A 12,227-nucleotide genomic window follows, 5' to 3' on the forward strand; every position below is an offset into this window, starting at 1 on the left:
GCGCCGAACGGACGGCACCTCCGCGTTCAACACACGTACGGCCAGCGTAAAGTCTCCTTCTTCTTGATCCAGCAAGAGGGAAGGAGAGGTTGAGGAAGATGGCTCCAGCAGCAACACGACGGCGTGGTGGTGATGGAGCTGCAGTACTCCGTCAGGGCTTCGCCAAGCGCTATGGAGGAGGAGGAGGTGTTGGAGAGGGAGAAGGAGGCAACCAAAGGCGTGGATGAAAAGCCCTCCTTCCCCCACTATATATAGGAGGGCCAAGGGGGGGGGGGGGCGGCGGCCAAGGGAGGTTTCCCTCCCCCCCAAGGCACCTAGGAGGTGCCTTCCACTAGTGGGACTCTTCCCTTTTGTGAACCCTAGGCGCATGGGCCTCTTGGGGCTGGTGCCCTTGGCCCATGTAGGCCAAGGCGCACCCCCTACAGCCCATGTGGCCCCCGGGGGCAGGTGGCCCCACCCGGTGGACCCCCGGGACCCTTCCGGTGGTCCCGGTACAATACCGATAACCCCGAAACTTGTCCTGATGGCCGAAATAGCACTTCCTATATATAATTCTTTACCTCCGGACCATTCCGGAACTCCTCGTGACGTCCTGGATCTCATCCGGGACTCCGAACAACATTCGAGTTACTGCATATACATATCCCTACAACCCTAGCGTCACCGAACCTTAAGTGTGTAGACCCTACGGGTTCGGGAGATATGTAGACATGACCGAGATGACTCTCCGGTCAATAACCAACAGTGGGATCTGGATACCCATGTTGGCTCCCACACGCTCCACGATGATCTCATCGGATGAACCACGATGTCGAGGATTCAAGCAACCCCGTATGCAATTCCCTTTGTCAATCGATATGTTACTTGCCCGAGATTCGATCGTCGGTATCCCAATACCTCGTTCAATCTCGTTACTGGCAAGTCACTTTACTCGTACCGTAATGCATGATCCCGTGACCAGACACTTGGTCACTTTGAGCTCATAATGATGATGCATTACCGAGTGGGCCCAGTGATACCTCTCCGTCATACGGAGTGACAAATCCCAGTCTTGATCCGTGTCAACCCAACAGACACTTTCGGAGATACCCGTAGTCTACCTTTATAGTCACCCAGTTACGTTGTGACGTTTGGCACACCCAAAGCACTCCTACGGTATCCGGGAGTTACACGATCTCATGGTCTAAGGAAAAGATACTTGACATTGGAAAACTCTAGCAAACGAACTATACGATCTTATGCTATGTTTAGGATTGGGTCTTGTCCATCACATCATTCTCCTAATGATGTGATCTCGTTATCAATGACATCCAATGTCCATAGTCAGGAAACCATGACTATCTGTTGATCAACGAGCTAGTCAACTAGAGGCTTACTAGGGACATGTTGGTGTCTATTATTCACACATGTATTACGATTTCCGGATAACACAATTTTAGCATGAATAAAGACAATTATCATGAACAAGGAAATATAATAATAATGCTTTTATTATTGCCTCTAGGGCATATTTCCAACAAATGTCACAATGCCAGGGTGTGTTCACTTCGAACCCTCATTTTTTTACACGCAAATGTCTCCCACTAAATTGTCTAAACACACTGATATGATTGGTGAAAAGGAAGAGAGAGAGAGAGTGAGAGAGAGAGTGAGAGAGAGAGAAGAATAAATAAAGTGCTCTGTGGTAGGCCATGTCCGATGTGGCCGACTGGCTGGACACGCACAGACACCCTCATTTCCTATCCTATATGGGTTGAGTTTGAGAGTTTACGGACAATCCGGAACGATTTGTAAGGTCCGGTTGGGTAGTGGTTTTCTTTCTCTCTTCTGTTTGGGCACTGTCTAGGCCGTCCATCCGGACAAATGGTGACACAGTGATGGATTAAAGTAAGTATGAGGAGAGTGATGAAGGAAGGGGAGGGTGAAAATGTACAAATCTAGCCCTTTTCTGAAACTTAAGCACAAACTGAACTAAAAGAATTATGATTGTCCTTTCATTAAGGTACGAGGGACCCAATTTTTTCCCACAAAATGGCATATTTGCATGACGCGGGGCTTGGGGCTCCTTGCTAGATAGCATGACGCCTTAGGTTGGGGCGCCGTGCTATAGAGCACGACACCCTAGCTGGGATGTCTTGCTATCTAGCATGGCATGCCAGCCCGGGCGTCATGCAAAACCAGGTCATTTTGTGAACTTTCTATGAATCGGGTTTATTTTGTGTCAGAGTTTTTAAAAATTGTTAGATTTGTTCCATTTTCACGAAGGAGAGGGGGGGGGTGAGGGGAGAAAAAGGCAAGCGAGCTAGGTGTGGGAGCAGAGTTGTAGCCAAACCACACTGTACCGCTCCTACTCCGGACATGAAGCTTCTGCACCCGAGCTCATATGCACCTTCGTGAACATTAAAATCGAACAAAATAGTAAAATAAAATTGAAAAAACCTGAATTTTTCAGGCAAACTTTGACGAATTCTGAACATGCGTGCAAAATTTCATGAAGAAACAACATTCGAAAAATGTTGCCATAAAAAACAAAATTGATGCTCTAAGAAAGAGAGACCTTTTGGAGCGTCAATTTTTTACGATAGCATTTTTTGGAATGTTGTTTCTTCATGAAATTTTAAACGCATATTCATAGTTCGTTAAGTTTGTCTCCAATTTTCTTTGATTTTTTACTATCTTTTTTTGTGATTTTACTGTTTATAAGGGTGCATATGAGCTCAGAGCATCTACAGTCCGGCGGGCTGCTCGGTCACTAACCGGTCATTTCGACCCAGACAGGCTCCTTAAACAGACCTCAAACGCCCGGGCTAACCGGCCCCCTCATATCCAGCCCAAATATAGGGCGGGTATGGGAGCGCCCGGGCGCGCCCGCCACGTCGGACCCAACAGCCCGACCCCACCGCAAATCGCACCAAACCCTTCCTCCTCCTCCCGCCTCCCTCCAACCTTTTCGGTGCCCGAGCCGTCGCCGTTCGCCACCCTTGCTCCCCATCCTCACCACCGGTCCCGATCCGCCGCCGTAGATGTCGTCCAGCCCGTCCCCGACCGCCACGACGAAGACGCAATCCGCCTCGTCGTCAACTTCACCTCCTCAACTCCATCTTGCAAGGCGGAGAACGTCACTCAGAAGATGCGACGATGCTGACAGCGGGAGAGGGAGGCGGCGGCGGCGTCGCAGGGAGGTGCGGACATGGTCGAGCAGGTGTCTCCCCGGCACGCCCGGAACCCCGCACCCCTTCCATCCGAGCACCGAAGCGGATTACGCCGTCCGACCCCGTTGGGACAAAGGAGGATTTGACGGCTGACTAGGCCACTCCGGAGAGCTTTCCGCCCATGCAGATGACGGCAGTGGACGTATGCGACTCGCTGCAGCTCATGCGACCACGGATGAGCACGAGCACCGACGGCGTCCGGGCTGCCCTCAACTTGTTGGACAAAATGACAGAGCAAGAGTCGGTACGTTTTGTTTGCTCCTGTCCAATAAAGTTACATACGGCTTGTTCAATGTTTTCCATAGACCACTAGTTCATTTTGCACATGATGAATGCTTGCAAACCATGATCATCTAGGAGACGTTCTTATCGAGCATGATCAATGACAATGAAGATCCGACCGAAATGGAGTATGAATTGAAGGGCACCGCCGCATTTGAACTTGGGACAACATCCGATTCCAATCCGAGCAAGAAGAAGAAGAAGAGTAAGACGGCGAAGGCAAGAGGTCCGACATTCTCAAGATTTGAGGACATCTTGTTGGTAAAATTTGATTGGCCACAACAATGGATCCAATATGCGACACCGAGCAAAAGGGGAACAAGTATTGGGAGAAGATCTGTAAGAAGTATCACGAATAAAAAGAGTATGTGGAGCTGCATCCTATCGTGACCACTCGCAATGGGGCATCTCTCCAAAATCAATGTGGGATCATTCAAGAAGTGAGTAGTGAACAAGTACGTCGGCTACTGCGCACAAGTGACCAAACGCCCTCAAAGTAGGATGGGAGAGGCAACTCACGTAAGCTCAATTGCTTCATCTTGTTGTCATTTGCACATGTTTCTTGTGTTTGCATTCTCGTGCTCATACATATGTTGTTTGCTAGACGACGGTGGCGGCCACTTTGTTTCACTAGGTGGAGAAGAAGCCGTTTGCTTTTAGCCATTGTTGGACCATATTGAATGGCAAGTCAAAGTGGACACAACTTGTGGCTGATCACAAGCCCGGCCAGTGATCCGAAGCCATCGGTCACGTTCAGATATTGATTTCATTTTGGCACGTCCGGTTTGTTAAATTGTGATTTGCTTTGCTTTGTTCGAATTATTGAATTTGAACAATTTGTATCGTATGATCGACGTGCATAGATTGCATGAATTTGAGAATTGACATTTAAGGTATGTGAATGTATGACACAATATATGAGAGGCCGGTGAGCGTTGTATGCAGACGCACCCGCAGTCGTATAGGGAGGCAAAGGGAGGTGGTGAGTGGTGGCTTGTGAAATACAGCAACCAACGAGCACCCGTTGGACTTGGCGTCGCCATTCATGGGGACGTTCGAGAACGGGACGGAGGCAGACGCAACAATTTTCACAGCGCTCCCTGTACTATACTGGGGTTCCTCCTATGTAAACGTAGAAATACGCTCTGCGTATGCATACGCTTCCAGAGTACGATCGGTCGATGCGGCACTGTACACCACCGTAGCTCGCCTTTAATACTGCGCCATAGGGCCTTGTCACTTCACTCTGCTCTGGTGCCAATAATAATACACAGTGATTTCGTACACGGCGGCATTTCCAGTTCAACTTTTTGCAGGTGTTGTAGGATTAATATCTCCTTGTACGGAGTATTTCTTTTCAGGTAAGACAATACTCGTACATATGTTGTGAAAGCTTACATTCGTTAATTCGCAAGAAAAAAGAAGCTTACATTCGTTGAACCAGGCTCGGTTTCTTGTACTTTCTGAATGCAGTTACAAATCACTCACTCCATGCCAATTCAGTCACTCAGAGGTTAGTGAGGAGAGGAGGTTCGGGCATTGGATGAACATGGACGCTTCTCGGCCAGTCAGTCCGCTAGTACTCCCTTTGCCTGAAAAAGCTTGTTTCTTATATGAATGTATCTAACACTAAATTAGTGCTAGATACATTCATTTGATGAACAAACTTGAGACAAGCTTTTTCGAACGGAGACGTAATCGCTGTTGACTGAAAATGTCTAAGACACATTACTTGTACTCGACTACAGTTAGTCATGTACCAGCAGCTCCTTCAAACCTATACCATTAAATCCCCACAGTTTATACCCCCTCCCTCTCCCACATGAGCGGTTCACTCACCATGAACCACAAACTTCAATCCCCAGCATCATGTTTTAACCCGGCCAAATAAGTGCCAAAAATAATAAAAAACCCGCATCATCATCAAGGACCGACCAATCAACCGGCCCCACCTAACAGTTCCTCCACCATTAACTAACTATAAGTAAACATGGAAATCTTCCTCATGATCTCGCCCCAGTTTCTTATTGCATCTCGCGTAGTACGTACAATCATTGGGCCTTTAGGGTTTTTCTTTTCTCTTCTCTTCTTTTCTGGCGCTGCGCTGCAGAAAACTAAAAAGAGAGGGGGAAATACAGTGCTCGTATGCAGTGAGTAGGCTTTTTTCTCTAGTTTCCAAGCTGTGTGTGTGTCGCCCGGAATACTGGCGACGATGATGATGCAGGCTGCAAAGGTATAAAGCGATTCCCCGAGCTGATACATTCTCGTGGTAATTCATCTTTTTTCTCTTTTCTGTATCTCTCGCTCTGTTCGGCCTGTGACCTCGCTTTCTTCTTGATAAAGCAGTGCGGCTTTGGCCTTTGGGTTCTAGCACCCGTACAGTGCACAACAGTGCCACATTGTTTTCACTGTTACTTCTACTGATGTGTGTCTATCCAGTACCTGTGTGGGCCCAGCCGGTTACTTATGTTATGTTTAGCTGTTAATAACAGATACTATCTCCGTCCGAAAAAGCTTGTCCCAATCTTGTCTCTCAAATGAATGTATCTAGTACTAACTTGATGCTAGATACATCCATTTAAGGGATACATTTTTTTGAATAAAGGGAGTATGTGTTAGCTTAGTAGTCAGGATGTGATTCTCATTCTAGATGAAAAGTCTTTCCCCAAGAAACACCAAATACAATATATATGTGCACATCTCACCAAGTGTACGAAAAAACAAAGTCGTGGAGCTTTAAGACCGATAAAGTCGCCAGAAACAACTGATATAATCGTAATGTCACGTCACCACAAAAATGTTTCTTTTTTGCTTTAAACGAGGCAGGAGATTTGGTATTTTCATTTATTAAGGGAGAACGTTTTAGACAAAGCTTGAAAAAGCCGGTAAAGGAAAAAACGTATACTGCCCACATTATATGCTACCCAAGTGGATGGCTCCCGCGAGGACCTAAAATGAAACTCACCCGTTGATCTTTGCAAAGATGACCCAATAGGGGCAGATGTGCCGCACCCATCGCATTCTTTCCAAATCTCTCAAGCAATAAGCATCATTAATAATATGAAAGCTCTTCTAGATTGAGTCCTTTTTCGAATAGTTTTGGTCCATCAACCTTTAATCTAAGTCATATTACCCCACTCAATGGGCGAGATGTCATGTGAGTCAAGCCAGGTTAACCTAAACTCTGATCGTGTATCAGCTCTACTAGAGACGAAGCACCGCCGACTCACGCACTTGCTTGTAGAGGGCCAAATGCAATAGTTGGGCCAGTCCCTATGATGTAATCTATCAGCCAGCCCACATACTAGTGTGAGCAACCAACCAAACAGAGGATTTGCACTTTGAATAAGCTTATAAGGGGCTGTTTGGTTTCTGCCCAGATCAGCTCTGCCAAATCGTTGGCGCTGTTGACGAGCCAAAAAATTAACGATCAATTCCACCACCCACGGATCTGCCAACAAATTGGCTAAAAGTAGGAGAGGAAGGCTGAGACGGCTTGGACTACCAATTATTTGGATCCACCCGAGGCTGGTCAATGACCAATTTTTTGGTCAGGCAACTCAGGGTCATAAACCAAACAGCCCCAAACTTTTCAAACGGTTGGTTTATGGCCTTGCCGGCGAGACTCGCAAATTGTGCCTTGTGGGCCAGAGACTGTCAAGTAGTTTCCATCATTAGTATATCATATCCTATATATCTAAGTAGTTTCTCCACCCTAGCATATTTATCTATGCATGCGCCTATGTCACCTCAACATGCAACCATGCAGGGGAAAATGCCACCTTACCATCCAACCATGCATGCAAAAAGCTTAACTTTTGTAATTACATTAAGCTACTTACTTTAATAAATCTTTTATATAACTATACAATTATTATCTTTTGATATACCCAAATGGTTGATCCCACTACACTATTTATCTGCACAAATGTCACTTCATCAAAGGCCCACTGAACATGCATGTGAAAAGAATTCATTATTAGTTGATTGCCACTACTTATATTAATCTTCCATCTCCCAATAGTTAGCCCTCACCAATCTCTCTCTTTCAACATGCAAACATACTACCCCAGCATGCAACCAACATGCATGGGATAAAAATAGCATCTAAGCATGCAACCATGTATAAAAAAAGCCAACCTTAACATACAAAAATGCATGATAATTTCCATTCTATTATGCTATTTATATTTGAGAAATACTCTATTTTACAACTCTAATCAAAGATAATAAATTATATATATTTGTAGTTCCAATTATTATATTATTACTTCAAATATTCATATTCTATAAAAACAAATCTCATTGAAATATGTCACAGAATATTCACGCAAAACCTTTGGGGAATTGATACGTCTGAAATGTCGATAATTTTTGAAGTGTTCATGCTATATACACATCATTTATATATGGTTTTGGCACAATTTTATGTTATTTGTATTGAACTAACATATTAATCCAGTACATGGATAGTTGTTGTTTTTTAGTGTTTTTGGACCTTGTATAAAAGGAATTTTTGGGAGCCAAAAAAATTTGGGAGAACCCAAGATGATTGTTTTTGGAACAAGGACCCAGGGGACCTAGACCTACCTGAAGAGAGTCTTTAGGGGCTCCACATGCCCCCAGGCCGCATGGTGGAGCCACGTGGAGGCTATGGAAGTCGATTGGAGCTCTCATTCGGCCGCAACAAAGCTCCACAAGTTTCTGAACCGCCCTCAAAGTTTCAGCCTAATCGAAGTTACGGGTCTCCGAATATGTAAGAAACGACTCTGAAAACAGCGAAAACCAGTAGACATGAAATAGAAAGATCAAATCTCTAGGGAGACCACCATAGCCATGAAACTAGAGGGGAAAACAACCCTCTAACTAGTGGTGAAGGCCAAGTAAGAGATGAAGGAGTGGGCCCCTCCCCCCTCTCCTCTGGTGGCAATGAAATGCCATTAGGACATCTCCATCACCATATCAACAACTCTTTCTCTTTTCTCATGGTGATGTGTGTAGTCTCCGTCAGGGTTGAGTAGTCTCTCTTCTAGTCACATTTTGTTGAGTTTTTTCCTTAATGTTTTCTTAATGATTACACTCTTCCTAGAATATGGCTAGAGTGGAAAGTAGTTATAAAAGAAACATAATTTGCAGTTGCACAAATTGGCTGAGATTTGAGTTGAAATTCTTTTCCATTGATGCTATTAATAAAATTTAGGAATAGCAAAAACATACAATTAGAATGTCACTTAATCTTGAATATTTTTAGAACTAAAAAATTCTATAAATTTCCCTAGTACTAGTAAGAAAACGAATTATAAGAAGAAAATAAATCTTCATTTTTTCGAAAAATGTTTATAGTTCTCTAAGAGCAACTCCAACTGAGCGACCCAAAAGGACGTGGGCTTTGTCCGTTTTTTATCCGTTTGGGTCGGTCCAACAAACGCCCATTTCTGGTTTTGCGTTTGGGTCAGCGCTTGCGCCCAACACTGGCCCGACCCATTTTTTTGTGCGTGCACTAAAAATGGAAAAATGAAAATATTTTGAAACTAAAAAACGCAATTAAACATAATGCCGTCCATAAAGGCTGGCGAGAGTCCACATTACATTAATTAATACATTAATAATTAAAAGAGAAAAATGAGGCGCACGTTGCCCTAGGCATCCTCGTCATTGTCGTCATCGCCAGGGCCGGTGAGGTCGACAAGCGTCGACGGCGGGCCAGCCCAGGGGAATGTCGTCTCCCAGGCTTTCGCGACATCCTCCGCCGCCGGCTGGGCTGCCACACCTCGGGCGCGACACTCCTCTTCCTCCGCCTTGCGCTCCCACTGCATTTGGCGCTCGCTGTCGGCGCGCTCCTTGTAGGATCGAAAGTATGTCTAGAGGGGGGGTGATTAGACTACTTGACCAAATAAAAATCTAGCCTTTTCCTAATTTTAAGTCTTGAGAGATTTTAACAACTTAGCACAAGTCAAGCAATCAATCTACACATGCAAGTCTAAGAGTATAGCAGCGGAATGTAAAACATTGCACATGAAGGTAAAGGGAGGAGTTTGGAGGGAGCAAACACAATGTAGACATGGAGATTTTTGGCGTGGTTCCGATAGGTGGTGTTATCGTACATCCACGTTGATGGAGATTTCAACCCACGAAGGGTAACTGTTGCGCGAGTCCACGGAGGGCTCCACCCACGAAGGGTCCACGAAGAAGCAACCTTGTCTATCCCATCATGGCCATCGCCCATGAAGGACTTGCCTCACTAGGGTAGATCTTCACGAAGTAGGCAACCTCCTTGCCCATACAAACTCCTTGGTTCAATTCCACAATCTTGACGGAGGCTCCCAAGTGATACCTAACCAATCTAGAAGAAACCACTCTCCAACAGGTAATAGACAGTGTGTTGATGATGAACTTCTTGCTCTTGTTCTTCAAATGATAGTCTCCCCAACACTCAACTCTCTCTCACAGATTTGGATTTGGTAGAAAGATGATTTGAGTGGAAAGCAACTTGGGGAAGGCTAGAGATCAAGATTCAAATGGTTGGAATGGAATATCTTAGTCTCAACACATGAGTAGGTGGTTCTCTCTTAGAAAATGAATGCTGAAGTGTAGGCACGTTCTGATGGCTCTCCTTTATAATGAAGAAAGGGTGGAGGGGTATATATAGCCTCCACACAAAATCTAACCGTTACACACAATTCACCAAACTCGGTGGGACCGAATCAGAAAACTCGGTCAGACCGATTCAGTTCAAAATGCAAATGTTAGGCTTTTCGGTGGGACCGACATGTCAACTCGGTTGGACCAATTTCATTAGGGTTAGGGCATAACGTAATCTCGGTGAGACCGATTACACAAACTCGGTGGGACCGATTTTGGTAATAAGCTAACCAGAGAGTTGGTCAGGCAAATTCGGTGGGACCGAATAACTCATTTCGGTGAGACCGAAATGTTACGAAAGGGAAACAGAGAGTTTGCATTGCGAACTCGGTGGGACCGATCGCTCATCTTGGTTGGACCAAAACGTTACGAAGGGAAAAAAAGAGTTTGCAATCTCATCTCGGTGAGACCGAGATCCCTATCGGTGAGACCGAAGTGACTAGGGTTTGTGGCAGTGGCTATGTCAAATGAACTCGGTGGCGCCAGATAGAACATTTCGGTGAGGCCGAGTTTGACTTTTTGGTTTGGGACATATCTGGATATGAGAAAGTGGTTGAGGGGTTTTGGAGCATATCACTAGGAATTTTAAGCAAGCAAGCCATTAAGCAACACCTCATCCCTTTTTAATAGTATTGACTTTTCCTATGGACTCAATGTGATCTTGGATCACTAAAAGTGAAATGTAGAGTCTTGAGCTTGAGCCAATATGTGTACTTAGCATTTTGAGGGTATTTCTAATCCATGCCGTGCCAATCATTGAACTTCCTGAAATGATTATCTTTAAATAGTATTAGTTCAATGAGCTATATGTTGTCAGTAATTACTAAAACCACCCAGGGATAGTTGTACTTTCACTCCTCCGCCAGCAAGCGAGTCCACAATGTTCGAGGTAGAGCTGCTCCTGCCTTGGCGTCGTCGGCGCGCTGACTCACTCGCGCACCACTCCATCTCAGGAGAACCACAGGGGCGCCAGCACAGGGGACGACGACATCAGCGGCAGCACGACGCAGTCGCCGGAAGCGGGGAGCGCAATGGCCTCCTGCAGTCGCGCCTGGTACGCCACCTCCTGCTCCCCCGCCTTGTGCCGCTCGTCCTCTACGTTGTTCTACATGGCGGCGGCCAGCATCGCCTGGTAGGCGGCCTCCTCCTCCCGGCCCCCCTCACGCACGACTGGGTGCGGCGGTGTGCCAGCACGAACGTGCTGGACACCGCGTCAGTGCTGGTCCTCGTGCTCGAGGGCGATCCAGACCTCCCAATCGGGAGAGTCTGTCGTGTAGGCCGGGTTGAGGCGCTGCTCCGTTGTCAGTAATTGCCGCCGGTGCCGCACCTCCTCCGCATGCGCCCACGGTGTCCGCAGCACTGGCGGCACCAGGATCCGCTCTGGATCCAAGTGCTAGTCGTGTGGCAGTGTGACGTCGAGGTATGGGAGGGGGGTGTGGTTCTCCCTGTGCCACCTCGCCTGGTACATTGGGACGCTTATCCGCTGCCTCGTCGAGCGGGCAGGTGCCGGTGGAGGCAAATTTTTGTGTTTTGACCCTTTTCTGAAACCTATTCGAGATTTGACCCTAGTTTGAATTATTTTTTTGAGATCTGACCCTTTTGCTACCGCCAGAGTCCATGGCGGTAGGGTCTAACAGCCTTTCTCCAGGGACTTTGGCGGTAGGAAACATCGCTACCGCCAATCGGGCTGGCGGTAGCCTGCACAACCCTACCGCTAAGGTGCTTGGCGATAGGCACGAGCACGCACTGTGTTCAATACTTAGGAGGTTTTTGGTGGTAGGGCATGCAACCCTACCGCCAGGGACCTTGGCGGTAGGCTGTTATACCCTACCGCCATGGTCCCTGGCGATAGCAAAAGGGTCAGATCTTGAAATTTTTTCAAACTAGGATCAAATCTTGAATAGGTTTCAGAAAAGGGTCAAAACACGAAATTTAGCCGCCGGCGGAGGCGGGGGGAGAGTGTGCGAAGAGTCGGCGGGGGCTTTGCCCTTGTTCTTGGCGGAGAAGAACCCCGTGGTGGCGCGCGCTAGGCTAGGGTTGTCGTCGGCGGAGGAGCAACAGAGTGGCTAGATGGGGACGGGAGGCTGGAAG

The sequence above is a fragment of the Triticum urartu genome, chromosome 3A (genome assembly GCF_056163025.1).
Source record: "Triticum urartu cultivar PI428250 chromosome 3A, HENAU_Tu73, whole genome shotgun sequence".
In the NCBI taxonomy this organism is placed as follows: domain Eukaryota; kingdom Viridiplantae; phylum Streptophyta; class Magnoliopsida; order Poales; family Poaceae; genus Triticum; species Triticum urartu.